This window comes from Amblyomma mixtum, chromosome 3 (assembly GCF_055824585.1).
Source record: "Amblyomma mixtum isolate Tamu chromosome 3, ASM5582458v1, whole genome shotgun sequence".
Lineage (NCBI taxonomy): Eukaryota > Metazoa > Arthropoda > Arachnida > Ixodida > Ixodidae > Amblyomma > Amblyomma mixtum.
Genome location: NC_143014.1, coordinates 95461989 through 95475141, shown reverse-complemented (window position 1 = coordinate 95475141; position 13153 = coordinate 95461989). Strand labels below are relative to the sequence as shown.

At 52.2% G+C, this 13153-nt stretch overlaps 2 pseudogenes; both read left to right on the top strand.

Annotated features, from left to right (window-relative positions):
* The first annotated feature begins 5684 nt into the window (after positions 1-5684).
* LOC149351024 (uncharacterized) lies at positions 5685-6413 on the top strand (annotated as a pseudogene).
* Positions 6414-9567: 3154 nt separating this feature from the next.
* LOC149351023 (uncharacterized) lies at positions 9568-12794 on the top strand (annotated as a pseudogene).
* Positions 12795-13153: the final 359 nt, after the last annotated feature.

Below are 13153 nucleotides of genomic sequence, written 5' to 3'. Positions count from 1 at the left end.
GACTTGTGCTTTGGGGAAGACCATGTTTGTTGGGGCTACAGCCCCGGCCCCCAGGTCAAAATCCATCTTCTTATTTATGAGTCGGATCAATCGAGGTTGGTGAAGGACGGGTAGGCAATCGCTTTCATCACGTCAGCTCTGAGTCATGCCATCGCTGTGTTGAGGAGGCCGTCTCGGGAGCAGATTTCCAAGCTTATGGCAGCTGGGTTTTCAATTGTACATCTCGCCCGCCTGTCGGGGCGCGTTTTCACTCGGTCTAGGCAAGGGAAGAAACGATCGGAAGAGAATGAAGCGATTGTGAGGCGTCGAAAGGTAGCTGCTATATCTTACCTTCGCGGTATTATGCACCGACTAAAGAAAGTCGCGGCAAAGTTTAATGTTGCTGTTGTTTTCACAGCTAAGAAGAAGGTTGGAGGCCTTTTCGCCGCCGTGAAAAGGAGGCTGGAAAAAAACAAACAAAAAAAAAACCCGGGGGAACTAGACTACAGTGCACAGTATCCCATACATGTAGGTTCACCACTTGCAAGAAGAATGTGGCTTATCACATTCCACTGCTTTGTGGAAGTTACTACTACGGGCAGAGAGGCAGGTGTTTGTGCGCCCGAACTTTAATCTGAGGAGGAGTGGAGAGGGTAGTCACGTACGCCGCGCGCGTTGCAAATAGGAGGAGGAGGGTAGTTGCCGCACTGCGCATGCGCGGGCCGCCGCGAAGAGCTCCGGCAGATGGCACTCCCTCGATACTGGAAAAGGCTGATCAGGAAGGAATTGTTCTATAATAACTAAATATGAAACATAGATCATTATGGGGGTACAACAAATATGAAGTACTGAGAGGTATTTAGAAATGAATTATGGTACCGGCGCTTACTTAAGAGATTGCGGTTCTGTGCTTAAGGGCAGAAGTTCAGCCGAGATTAGAAGTAAATCACAGAGCTGTTGGAAGATTAGCACTAGGTGCCCACGGCAGAACCACAAACTAGGCAGTATAGGGGGATATGTGCTGGGCATCCTTCGAAGCATGGGAAGCTAAGAGTAAAATACTCTGTGAAGAACGCCTGAGGAAACTGGACGATAACAGATGGACAGCTAAGGTATTTAAGTACTTATACATAAAGAGCGTTGACTCACAATGGCGCAAAAGAACTAGGAAACTAACCAGTAAGTATGCCGAACACGAGGACGGAGAAGGAAAGAGCATGAAACGTGGTTTAGAAGAACTTTTTGTTGGGCTAGATGGTGCATGTTGTAAGAAGAGCGCTAGTCCTGTGTGGTCCTCTCTTGTGTACGTCTTGGTTGCGCTACAGTTCTTTTCTTATAGCATGAAGCGACAGGTTAAAAACGCGGAAGGTAAAAATTGGATTAATTCAATGGAAAATAAGCATAGTGTAGAACTATATCGATACTGAAAACGGCAAATCAGGAAGGAATTGTTCTATGATAACTCAAGAGGCAGTGCCCTGCTCTTTGAAGCTAGGTCAGGGAGTCTTAGAACGCGTAGCTACAAAAAGAAATTTAACGAAGATGATGACACATGTGCTTTGTGTGGTAGATCTGTAGAAACAATTGAACACCGCATACCTAAATGTGATGGTATCCATCCGGATGTCGATGCAGGCACAGTCACTATTCCCGAGGCCCTGGAATTTAGAGATGACAATGGTCACGTCAATAAATCTGCGGTGGAAATTAGCAAAAAGCCATTGGAAGATTGGTGGCTCGAAAACAGAGAGGTGACATAAAGTTAGAAGAGTAGGAAACCGTATTGAAAGAAAATGGCGAATTTTAATAACAACTGACAACACAGTTAAACAAAAAAAAAAAAGCCGAGCATGGTGGCAACTGCTACCACCCGTTTCAAAGGGCCCGCTCCTATCTTCCATCCACCTATCCGCGTTGCGGAGAGGAGGAAAGGAGGCATTCCAGGAGTGCTGCGTACTCCCTCCGTGGCTTCACACACATTGATTATGTGGAGCGGGAAAGCGACTGCCAGCATCGCATGCGCAGGGCATGAAAGTGGGTTCTGCACTGAACGCCGGTGCACTTTGATGCGTTCAACGGAACGCTGGTTGTGTTCGATGTAACACCCGGTCGGCCACAGCCAAAGCTCCCGGCCGGGCAAGGTTATAATAAAACATTGAAACCAGCGTTGTGTCTTATATCACCGGAGCTATCGCTCGACATTCGATTTAGCAGCGTTGAGCCCTTCTAAGTATTTTCAGGAGTCGCACTTTCGCAACGCTGTCTGCCCTTTCACTGCTTTGGGTTATGTGCGCGCGCATCTTTGTGCGATGTTTCTTTTGCCTCTTCCCTTCATTAACATTTCAGTTGCTAGCCCGGCCTTGTCTTGCGTTGTTCTTTCCTCCTGTGTTGCGCCTTTCGCTGGTTTTAAGATGATTCAACTCATGAGTCATCAGCGCTGTTGTAACACGGCGCCTGGACAGCAAATACAAGAATATATTAGACGAATACAAGCATGTATTAGAATTTGTCGCTAAGGCTTGCCGCCGCGATGGCTCAATGGTTGTGGCGCTCGGCTGCTGACCCGAAAGGTACGGGGGTTCGATCCCAGCCGCGGAGGACGAATTGCGATGGAGGCGAAATTCTAGGGGACAGTGTACTGTGCGATGTCAGTGCACGCTCAACCCCAGGTGGTCGAAATTTCCGGAGATCTTCACTACGGCGTCCCTCATAGCCTGAATCGCTTTGGAACGTTAACCCCCCCCCCCCCCCCCCCCCAAAAAAAAAAAAAAACACTTCGCTAAGGCTTTCCTTTGTCCCTTATCCCTGTTTACTTTTTTCTTTCTGTCTAACAGCTAGGGCGAAAAACTGTCGCCCACCCGATGCAAAGGGAATAGCCACATAATGGTCAGCATGAGCGCAACTCCAACATCCGATAGCCAGCGAGTTATGGCGTGCATGCGCACCGAATTTAGAGAATTTAATTCGACGAGCGTTTATCGGCATTTCTAGTTTAAACGGCACATCCATCGCTAGGCTGGAGAAACCGAAGCAGCGCGAGGTAATAAATTGACTTCTGAATTAATTAGGCGGTCCTAGGCAAATACAATGTAGTGATCCATATTGTATGTCTTACGCATCATTGCAGACAAGAAAACACGCAATCCACGCCGCCTACCGCCGACGCCATCCTGGGCCAATGATTGCAGCCCGCGGGTTGCAGACGGAGCTAGCGTGTGATATCTGGAAGTGCCATCCGCTCGTTTTATTCCTGCCAAACTTAGAAATTGTGCATGGGGGTTCGCTCACTCTTAATCCTCGTGTGTGCTGTGCCATTAGCGCCTGCAATAACCAACAATGAATAGGTTGGGGCAACCGAAAAGGAAATAAAAATAATAAGCCCCTGCCTGCACCACATACGTACAACAGGCTTAATCCAATTGTAAAATAAAAGAATAGGCCCATAGGCAAGTTGTAATTTCACCACCCGTGGGTGGAAAAGTAAAATAAAAGGGAAAAGCTACTATAGCGACCCACAGCCGAGAGAGCGGGCCCGGGGAGGCTCCCCTGACCTCCCCTGGGAAGTAGCGGAAAGGGAAATGGGACGTGGGAAGGGAATGGGGACAGCGAGTTTTTTGCTCTGATCCTTCAATTATCTCGACTCCATTACTGGCCTGCCTGGCCAGGGCAAGGAGAGCATCGAGATTGCCCAATGGTGCGGCGCCACTCACGGGATGCCCGACCACCCATATAGGGAGCAGGCGACCATGCTTCTACAGAGCGAACGATCAACATCGGCGAGTGCCATGCTCGCAGTCCTCGTGTGTAGTTTTTGTCGCCGCTTGCCTGTAGGGTAAATGTTACACTCTGTCGCATGATGGAAACATGAAATCTAAACGTGTTGAAACCCAAAATCGGCAAGTGCGATAGGACATCTGTGGTTTCGAGGAACATAGTTTCTCATGAACGCTCTCGTTGCCTGCTTGATCACGGCGAGTGATATTTTAGACTGCAGAGTTTACGACGGAGTCACCGCGTTCGCAAACATTCGAAAGACAGCGAGCTACGTGACCAAACGAATCCGCATTTGATCATTGCAAGGCTTGTTTGAGCCGAAACGTGCGGTGAAATTGAAAATAAATTAGGTCCCTCCTACCGTTCGCGTATAGGGCTGTTCATACGAGCGATACAAGCCAATTCACTGAAAGCAATACGCATTCTCGATTACGCAGCTCCTGCCAGCACTCACTGGTTCACAAATACAGAAAAATGTGTAATTATAAGGTCTGATAGGTGACGCTATACCGCTTACTGATAGGCTGAATTGACCTTCCTGTGTTGAGAATTTCAATCTCAGTTGGGAGGGGCACTGCTCAAGTAACGTCCCTTGTATTCTGGTCCGGTTATGCATCGTTTAATTGACTGGACTTATTTACTATGCACTCAGTCGAACGAAGTGTTGGCGACACAATCTGCGCATATATCCGCGCAGCCTCTGCCTTGTTATCATCCGGCCCAGCGTAACACGGCCACACGCTGGACTGCGTTACCGATAAAACACAGCGCCACCGCTGCGTCACCCGAGGCATCCGTCGCCGACGGTGGGTACAAAAATTAGGCAGTGGCTTAGCTCTGGTTAAGCCTGGATATACAAGCGAAAAGCTGCAGTTGTGCTTGGTTTGACGTCATGGCTGTCGCAGTTGGCGCACAATGCACTGGGAGCACCACGATAACGGTGGAGGCATTCGGCCGTCCACACACTGCCTGTACGGAGGCGGAGGAGGAGACGCGCGTGTAGTGATTCGAAGGTTGCTTTAGAGACATGTACTGTGGTGTCCATTCCTTTCGGGTGTACAGTCGCGAGCAAAAAATATTAGCACAGATCATTGGTGATCAGAATTTGTATATCTCACTGCGCGGCGCTGCGGTACGCAGACGTGCCTAACGGGCCGTTTCCATGTTTGCAGCGTAAAGGGGGGGGGGGGGGGGACGGCTTGAAGTAAGCTTTATCAAGCGTGCACCGCCCGAGCGTTGAAGTGCCGACCCTACGTGACTATGCTTGCGGCATTTATTTTGGCTCGGTTATCATGAGCAAAGATGGCCTCTTTTTATTACTGTTTTTTTTATGTCCGCGATGGTTTGTCAAAAGGAACTCGCAGGAACAATAGACGATAGCACTGCTTTTAGCCAGTAATTTTGCTGTCCGTGGCAGTCCGCGGAACCCCCATAATACTGTAGAATGGGAACGGCCCGGCACTCTCGTTATCAGCCTCTTCGCCACCCGCAGCGCCACGCGTTGTCATTCCGGTGCTCTGGTGTTCCGTCATGTGTGCTAATCTTATTTACCCGTGACTGTGCACCAAGATATGAGAGACAGGCATTTCCTTTCCTTAAAACCAATTTTCACTTGATTTCATTTTCTTTAAGGCCCTTACGGCGCGGTTGGGGTGCCCATCGAGATATGAGAGTTTCCTGGAGCACTGTTTGTCTTTTATTTATTTTTTATTCGTGCCGCGTGTGACGTCACTGTTTCGCGCATGCGCAGCTGCGGCAAATCTTGGCTCCGACGGCTCACGCGAAGCGCGGCTGTGGTGCGGGTAGTGAAGCTTTTCGCTACAAAACAGGCTGCCCAGGGGCGTCTTTTTCCTTCCGCTATACCGAGACGAGCGTAGCTTTGGTATGCTCGTCCGCTGCCACCGCTAATCGAATAAACAGTTGTTACGTTCATGTTGGGATTCGTCCTTCAGCAGAAACGACATCCCACACCTGGTGACCCGGATAACGGACAATAACGCATCGCCATGGACGAGCAAGAGCAACAGCTTCAGGAACGACACGGCCAACTCGACGCTTCCGTGCAGCAGCATCCCGCCGGCTCCGCCGAGGACGTCAAAATCCCGGCAGACGGCATCCTGCACGCTGCCCCGCACGACGTCTGGCGTGTCGCTGTGAAGCTTCCACCGTTTTGGGCCGACTCGCCCGAGGTATGGTTCGCTTAAGTCGAGGCCCAGTTCTCCCTCGCACACATCACGCAAGACCGGACCCGCTACGATCATGTCGTCGCCCACCTCGATGCCGGCTACGCCAACGAGGTCCGGGATATCCTTGCCAACCCACCAACGGCCAACCTTTACGAACACCTCAAGACTGATCTCATCCGCCGCCTGTCACTCTCGGAATTTCAGAAGGTGCGACAGCTACAGTGCGCAGAACTTGCCGAGCGCAAGCCTTCGCAGCTTCTCCGCCCCATGTGTGCTCTCGCGGGCAACATGGGAGTCCTGGATTCCTTACTGCGAGCACTTTGGCTTCAACGACTTTCACCGCACGTCCAGGCAATTCTGCAGGCTCAGCTTACGCTATACCTCTCGACAAACTTGCCGGGATCGCTGATCGCGTCATCGAGGTCTCTTTGCCGCAATTGTCACCCACTGTTCAGGCTGTCGCCGCACCGCTGAACACCACAGAGCTTGCGCGCCGTATCGACGACATCAATCGACAGGTCAGCTCCCTTCAACGACGCCTGGATCAACACTTGCCGACGCGTCACCCGCAAAGCCGTGACCGCAACATCACCCCGTCGCAGCAGCCTGGTGACGACGACCGGTGCTACTACCATCGACGCTTCGGGGACAGAGCACGACAATGTCGACCACCCTGGTCCGCTGGACGTAAGGGAAACGCCAACGGCAGCATGTAGACCCGGCTGCGAGCTGCCAACCTGGAGGCCGTCGCGTCTTCGTCACCGACCAAATTGCTAAGCAGCGGTTCCTTGTCGACAGCGGTTCCGACATCTGCTGCTACCCACGAGCCCACCTTCAAGGTACCCGTCCCCCTACGTCTTTCGAGCTCAGTGCGGCAAACCGGTCCACAATCAAGACTTACGGCTCGCTCCGCCTGCACGTCCAGCTTAAAAACCTACGCCGTGGCCTTCATTGGAATTTTGTCATCGCCGACGTCATCGAGCCAAGCATCGGCTCACAGTTTTTGGCGCACTACAACCTTCCGGACTGCCGCCACGACCGTCTCATCGACGCGACAACGGTGTTGAAAATCATTCACCGTACCACGCCATCCTCGCCGAATTTCCCGGTTTGACGCGCCCTGCGGGTTGCCACGTGATGCGCAGCACACCACTGTGCACTACATCCGGACCACCCCAGGCCCCCCGGTTTTCTGCCGCGCCCGTCGCCTTGCCCCGGACCGCATGCGCATAGCCAAAGCAGAGTTCGAAGCTATGCTCCGTGAGGGAATCGCCCGCTGCTCCGACGGCCCATGGGCCTCACCACTTCACCTTGTCCTGAAGAAGACCGAAGGCTGGCTGCCCTGTGGGGACTACCGTGCCCTCAACGCTCGTACCATTCCGGACAGGTACCCCGTTCACCACATACAGGACTTCGCCCATCGCATTTATGGCTGCCATGTTTTTCTGTGCTAGTCTTGGTGAAGGCCTACCCGCAGATATCCAACCCGGACGACGTCCAGAAAACTGCAGTCATTACCCCTTTCGGCTTGTTCGAGTTTCCCTTCATGAGCTTTGGCCTGAGGAACGCTGGACAAACCTTTCAACGCTTCATCGACGAAGTCGTCCGCGGTCTTGATTTCTGCTTCATCTATCTTGACGACATATTGGTCTTTTCCTGTAACGCTGACGAACACCGCACGCTCCTTCGCCTACTTTTCCAACGTCTTTATGACCATGGCCTACTCGTCAATGTTCCAAAGAGCACGCTCGGCGCTTCAGTCGTCAAATTCCTCGGCCATGAAGTTTCATCAGAGGGAACTCGACCTTTGCATCAACGCATCTCAGAACTTCAAAATTACCCGCAACCCACCACCGTTAAAGACCTTCGCCGTTTCCTCGGCATGCTGCTACAGGCGTTTCTTGCCACACGCAGCCGACTACCAGGCTCCCGTCCATGATGCCTTAGCTGGAAGGAATTGGTGAGCGCTAAAAACCACGGAAAAAGGACGAACACACAGGACGAAGCGCCCTTTTTCCTTGGTTTTTAGCGCTCACCAATTCCTTCAAGTATGTACTTCCAACTAGCCCCAGTAGTAGCTCTTTTGCCTTAGCTGGACTACGAGGAAATCAACCCGTCACGTGGACACCGGCTTTAACGCAACTTTTCGAAGAATGCAAAGCTGCTCTCTGCACCACCACATTTCTCTCCCATCCAGTGCCAGACGCTCCCCTGGGGCACTTCACGAACGCCTCTAACTTCGCCGTCGGCGCCGCCCTTATGCAACTTGTAGGCAACATCTGGCATCCCTTGGCGTTCTTCTCCAAGAAACTCCCAGCTCGGAGAAAGATCCCTTCTGCGGCCAGTCCCACCTACGAAACCACGACCCCCGCCCAGCAGAGTTCGCCAGCTTACTACAGAGAAGTTCTGGCGTTATACGAAGCAGTTCAACACTTTCGCCACATTCTCGAAGCACACCACTGCAATATCTACACCGACCATAAACCTCTGACCTACGCCTTCTCTCAACGCCGCAACAAACTCCCGCCGGTCCAGCAGAATCAGCTCTCGTTCATTGCACAGTTTACCACCGACATCCAACATGTCAGCGGGAAGAACAACGTGGTCGCCGACGCGCTTTCACGTGTGGCAGCTTTAAGCTCTTCGCAGATAACAGCTGACGTCCTCACCGAGGCTCAGGCTACGGACGTCGAACTGCAAGAACTTCTTAAGGGCGGGTCCTCACTACAGCTGCAACAAGTCTCCATACCTGGATCGACAACGACTATCTACTGCGCATGCCAACAGCACGAATCAGGCCTTACGTGCTCGTTTCCCATCGCCATGGCCTCTTCAACCAGCTGCATAATTTCAGCCATCCCGGCATACACGCCTCGTGGCCGACCGCTACGTCTGGCCCTCCATGCAGCTGGGCGCGCTCCTGCATTCAATGCAAGCGCGCTAAAGTCACCAGGCATGTCGCTTCACCGCTCGAACACCGCTCGGGCTCGGACGGCGACGAGGATGAACACTGCCCATGCAGTGAAAGTCGACACTGAACAGGAACCCACACAGAACCGAGAAACCAAGGCCAGCATGGCTCACCACCTTCCGGACTTCGAAGAAGGCAAAGATAAGTGGCAACCGTACCTTGTTAAAGGGGAAGCATACTTCAAAGCGAATGCGATTGAAGACGGGTCTAAGAAAAGAACATTGCTGGTTGCCGCGTTAGATACGCATACGATTCAAGTGCTGGCAGGAAAGGTTGCCCCGCGCAAACCAAATGCGTTGACGTATACAGAAGTCGTCGAAGTACTGGGTGAGCACTACAGTCCGAAGAGACACGAAATCACCGAAAGCTTCAAGTTCTTCAGTCGTTGTCAAGCGGAGGGAGATCCGATTAATGAATTCCTGGTAGAGATTCGCCGAATAGCTGACAATTGCAATTTTGGCAGTGCTTTGGATAGCATGCTACGAGATCGCATTGTGTGTGGTATACGGTCAAGTGCCCTACAGAAGCAGCTACTGGCAAAGCAGGACTTAACGCTACAAGACGCTGAGACGATGGTCCTTGCAGCTGAGGCTGCGGATAGTGGCGTGGAACGCATGTTTGGACCGACAACGACACCCGGTACAACGACACCCGTGTTAAAAGTACGGGCGTATCAGAAGGGAATTCGGCCGGATGAGAGGAGGGTTGCCGAGCATCAAGAATGCGCAAGGTGTGGTAGTACAAAACATAATGACGCAGGTTGCTCCTGGTCTAACGCCCGTTGTTACCGCTGTGGACGACGTGGTCACCTCGCAAGGAAATGTCGAAGCCACGGGGCTCGGGGACAATGCACGAAAAGGACGGCGCAAACTAACGCCCTTTCAGGAACGGAAACCTCAGTAGACGAGGAACACGATGCCGCCCACATTTGGACTTTGGTATCTCAACGAAAAAACTGTGTAGAACCACCGATCCGCCGAACATTTGCCTGGGGAGGCGTGCAGCTGAACATGGAAGTCGATACTGGGTCGCCCGTTTGTGTCATTCCACGTCAGCTGTACGATAAGCATCGCGAGCAATGGCCGAAACTCAAACCGTCCAGCCTGAATTTATCATCGTACACAGGACGCCTTCCAATAGTTGGGGAGCTTGCGCTCCAGGTTTGCCATAAAGGGGCGACAGTAAAGTGTGCGCTGAAGGTGTTGGACTGTGCGGGACCAAGCCTCTGTGGTCGCGATTTAATCCAGCAGCTGAACAGCGCAGGTGTTCCGGTGGTTCGGTTTGTCGAGGACTCCGTGCCAACAAAAGAAGCAAGCGAATCCAGCGTGAACAACATATTCCATGACTACCACGGCGTGTTCTCCGAGGAACTGGGGCTAATCAAGGGTCCTCCAGCCAGCTTGCACCTGAAGGAAGGCGCCGTACCCAAGTCTGTATAAGGCTAAACCCATTCCATACGCGCTACGCGAGCGAGTGTCACTTGAACTAGACCGTTTAGTTTCTCTGGGCGTACTGTCCCCGGTGGCTCATTCTGAATGGGCAACGCCCATAGTCACAGTGCTTAAGAAAGACGGTGCAGTAAGAATCTGCGGAGATTTCAAGGCCACGGTAAATCCAGCGTGTGAAAAAGAGCAATACCCATTGCCAATCATTGAGGATATGTTTGCCCAACTTCATGATGGGGACTATTTCAGCGCTCTGGATTTACGGGACGCATACAGTCAAGTGGCTTTAGACGATAACGCGAAGAAAGTTTGCGTCATTAATACGCCAAAAGGGCTATTTTGCTACTATAGGCTTCCTTTCGGGATAGCTTCTGCACCCGCAATATTCCAAAGAAAAATGGATGAGGTTTTGGCTGGCCTTCCAGGAGCGCAGGGGTTATCTTGACGATGTGCTCATTTCCGAGAGAGCGAGTGACAGCGGTGAGAGGCTCAAAAACGTCTTAGAGCGCTTCCGAGAGTGCGGTGTAAAGCTAAGGATCGATAAGTGCAAGTTGCGTAGCCTAGCGGTAACTTATCTTGGTCATCGCATCGATCGTGATGGGCTTCATCCGACAGAGAAAAACCTTGACGCTATCATGCAGGCACCGAGCCCCTGTAATGTCAGCGAGATACGTGCGTTTTTGGGTATGGTTACGTTTTACGCGAGGTTTCTGCCGAACATGTCAACCACACTTGGTCCATTGTAGCAGCTGCTTGAAAAAAATGCACGTTGGCAATGGAAACAGCCTCAAGAGCTCGCGTTTGAACGTGCCAAGGAAAGCCTTACAACAGCCAAGGTTCTCGTTCATTTCGACCCTTCGAAGGAACTTAAACTTGAATGTGATGCATCTCCGTACGGTATGGGACTGTCTTGTTTCACACGACTGGTAATGTTCACAGGCCAATCGGGTTCCGCTCGCGAACATTAACGCAGGCGGAGCGCCAGTATTCACAGCTCGCGTGAGAGGCACTGGCTCTGGTATTCGGCGTCACGAAATTCCGTGACTACCTTCTAGGTCGCGAATTTACCTTGGTGACTGACCATCAGCCACTGCTCGGCCTGCTGAGATCAGACAAGCAAACGCCCACAATGGCCGCCGGACGGATACAATGGTGGGCGCTTCACCTGGGGCCTACCAATATCGGCTACAGTACGCACCAGGACGACAGATGCTGAATGCGGACGCGGTGAGCCGCCCGAATATGTGCTGTCGCTGAACCAGCTGAACAATGGCGCCGTAACAACGCGTGAGCTGAAGGCATTAACGTCTTCTGACCCTGTCCTGGTCGAGGTCAAACGATACATATTACATGGGTGGCCCAGGAGCACAAACGAAATGACCCGGGCCGTACTGCCGTTTTTTGACCGTAAACTAGATCTATCCGTAGCACATGAACTGGTGTACTGGGGTAATAGGGTCATAATACCGACCGAAGCTACGGAGCGAGTGCTGCATATCCTACACGAAACGCACCAGGGTTCACCGGCAATGAAATCCGTCGCACGATCTCTGTTCTGGTGGCCAGGCCTTGACAGAAACATTGAAGAGGTGTCTGCTCAGTGCCAGCACTGTGTGCAAAATCTGCCGATGCCACCCGCGGCCCCCGTCGTTAACTGGCCTGAAACAGGCGAAAGGTGGTCCCGTATTCACATTGACTACGCGGGTCCGATCTGCGGAAAAATGATACTCGTAGTAGTCGACGCACATACCAAGTGGCTCGAAGCACTGCCTGTGGCGCATGCTTCAACGCAGACTACAATTAACGGTCTGCGTGACATTTTCAGCAGGTTTGGAATACCTCGCACAGTCGTTTCTGACAACGGTACCCAGTTTACCAGTGAAGACTTCGCGTCGTTCTTGGCAAACAACAACATTGTGCACCTTCGATGCGCTCCATACCATCCCCAGTCTAATGGTACGGCGGAAAGGGCCGTGGGAACTATAAAAAATGGCCTTCGAAAAATGAGTAAAGGGAACCTGGAAGAGAACCTAGTACGGTTGCTTTTTAACTACCGGAAGACTGCGCAAAAGTCGGGTACATCCCCAGCAGAGCTGGTTTTGGGCTATCAAACACGCTCACGCTTGGACACTTTTTCCTCCAGCCCTTCCGGGACCAAAAGAGAGCAACGATGACTGGCTGCCACTACCTGGAAGTGAGGTATATGCCCGCAATTACGGTGCGGGGAGCAAGTGGACGCCCGGCCATGTGAAGGCGACGTCTGGATCGAGGATGGTGACAGTGGAAACATCGGACGGAGTCGTCCAGCGGCACGTAGACCAGGTCCGGCCGCGGCAAGAAGCACCAGGGGTTACCCCGGCAGTAACTACAACCACCACACATCCCAGTGAGCCAGACGAAGCAACACAACTACAGCATCCAAAAACTGAGCCCGGATGAAGACACCAATGCGCGGCGCATCCCAAATGGCAACGATTCTCCAGATTTTCCAGCACCAGATATTCCGGTGGCCCCGTTGACTACGGGTGTCCCCAACAAGCTCTAAGACGCTCGACGAGAGAACGCAAGCCAGTGCAACGCTTTCATTTCTGAGGAGGAAGGAATGTGGCATCTTCACGTGTGTTTCCGATGTGCGCGCACCTTTTATCGCCTTATCTGGCGATCCTTCATAGCTTCGAGCTATCGCTATGTGCACGTGCTCCTTCCTGTCTTCCGGCCACTCGGCTGCTTATAAATACGTCCTACACTTTTGAATAAACGTTCATTTTTCTGCTTCTACTGGCTGTGCGGCTGCTTCC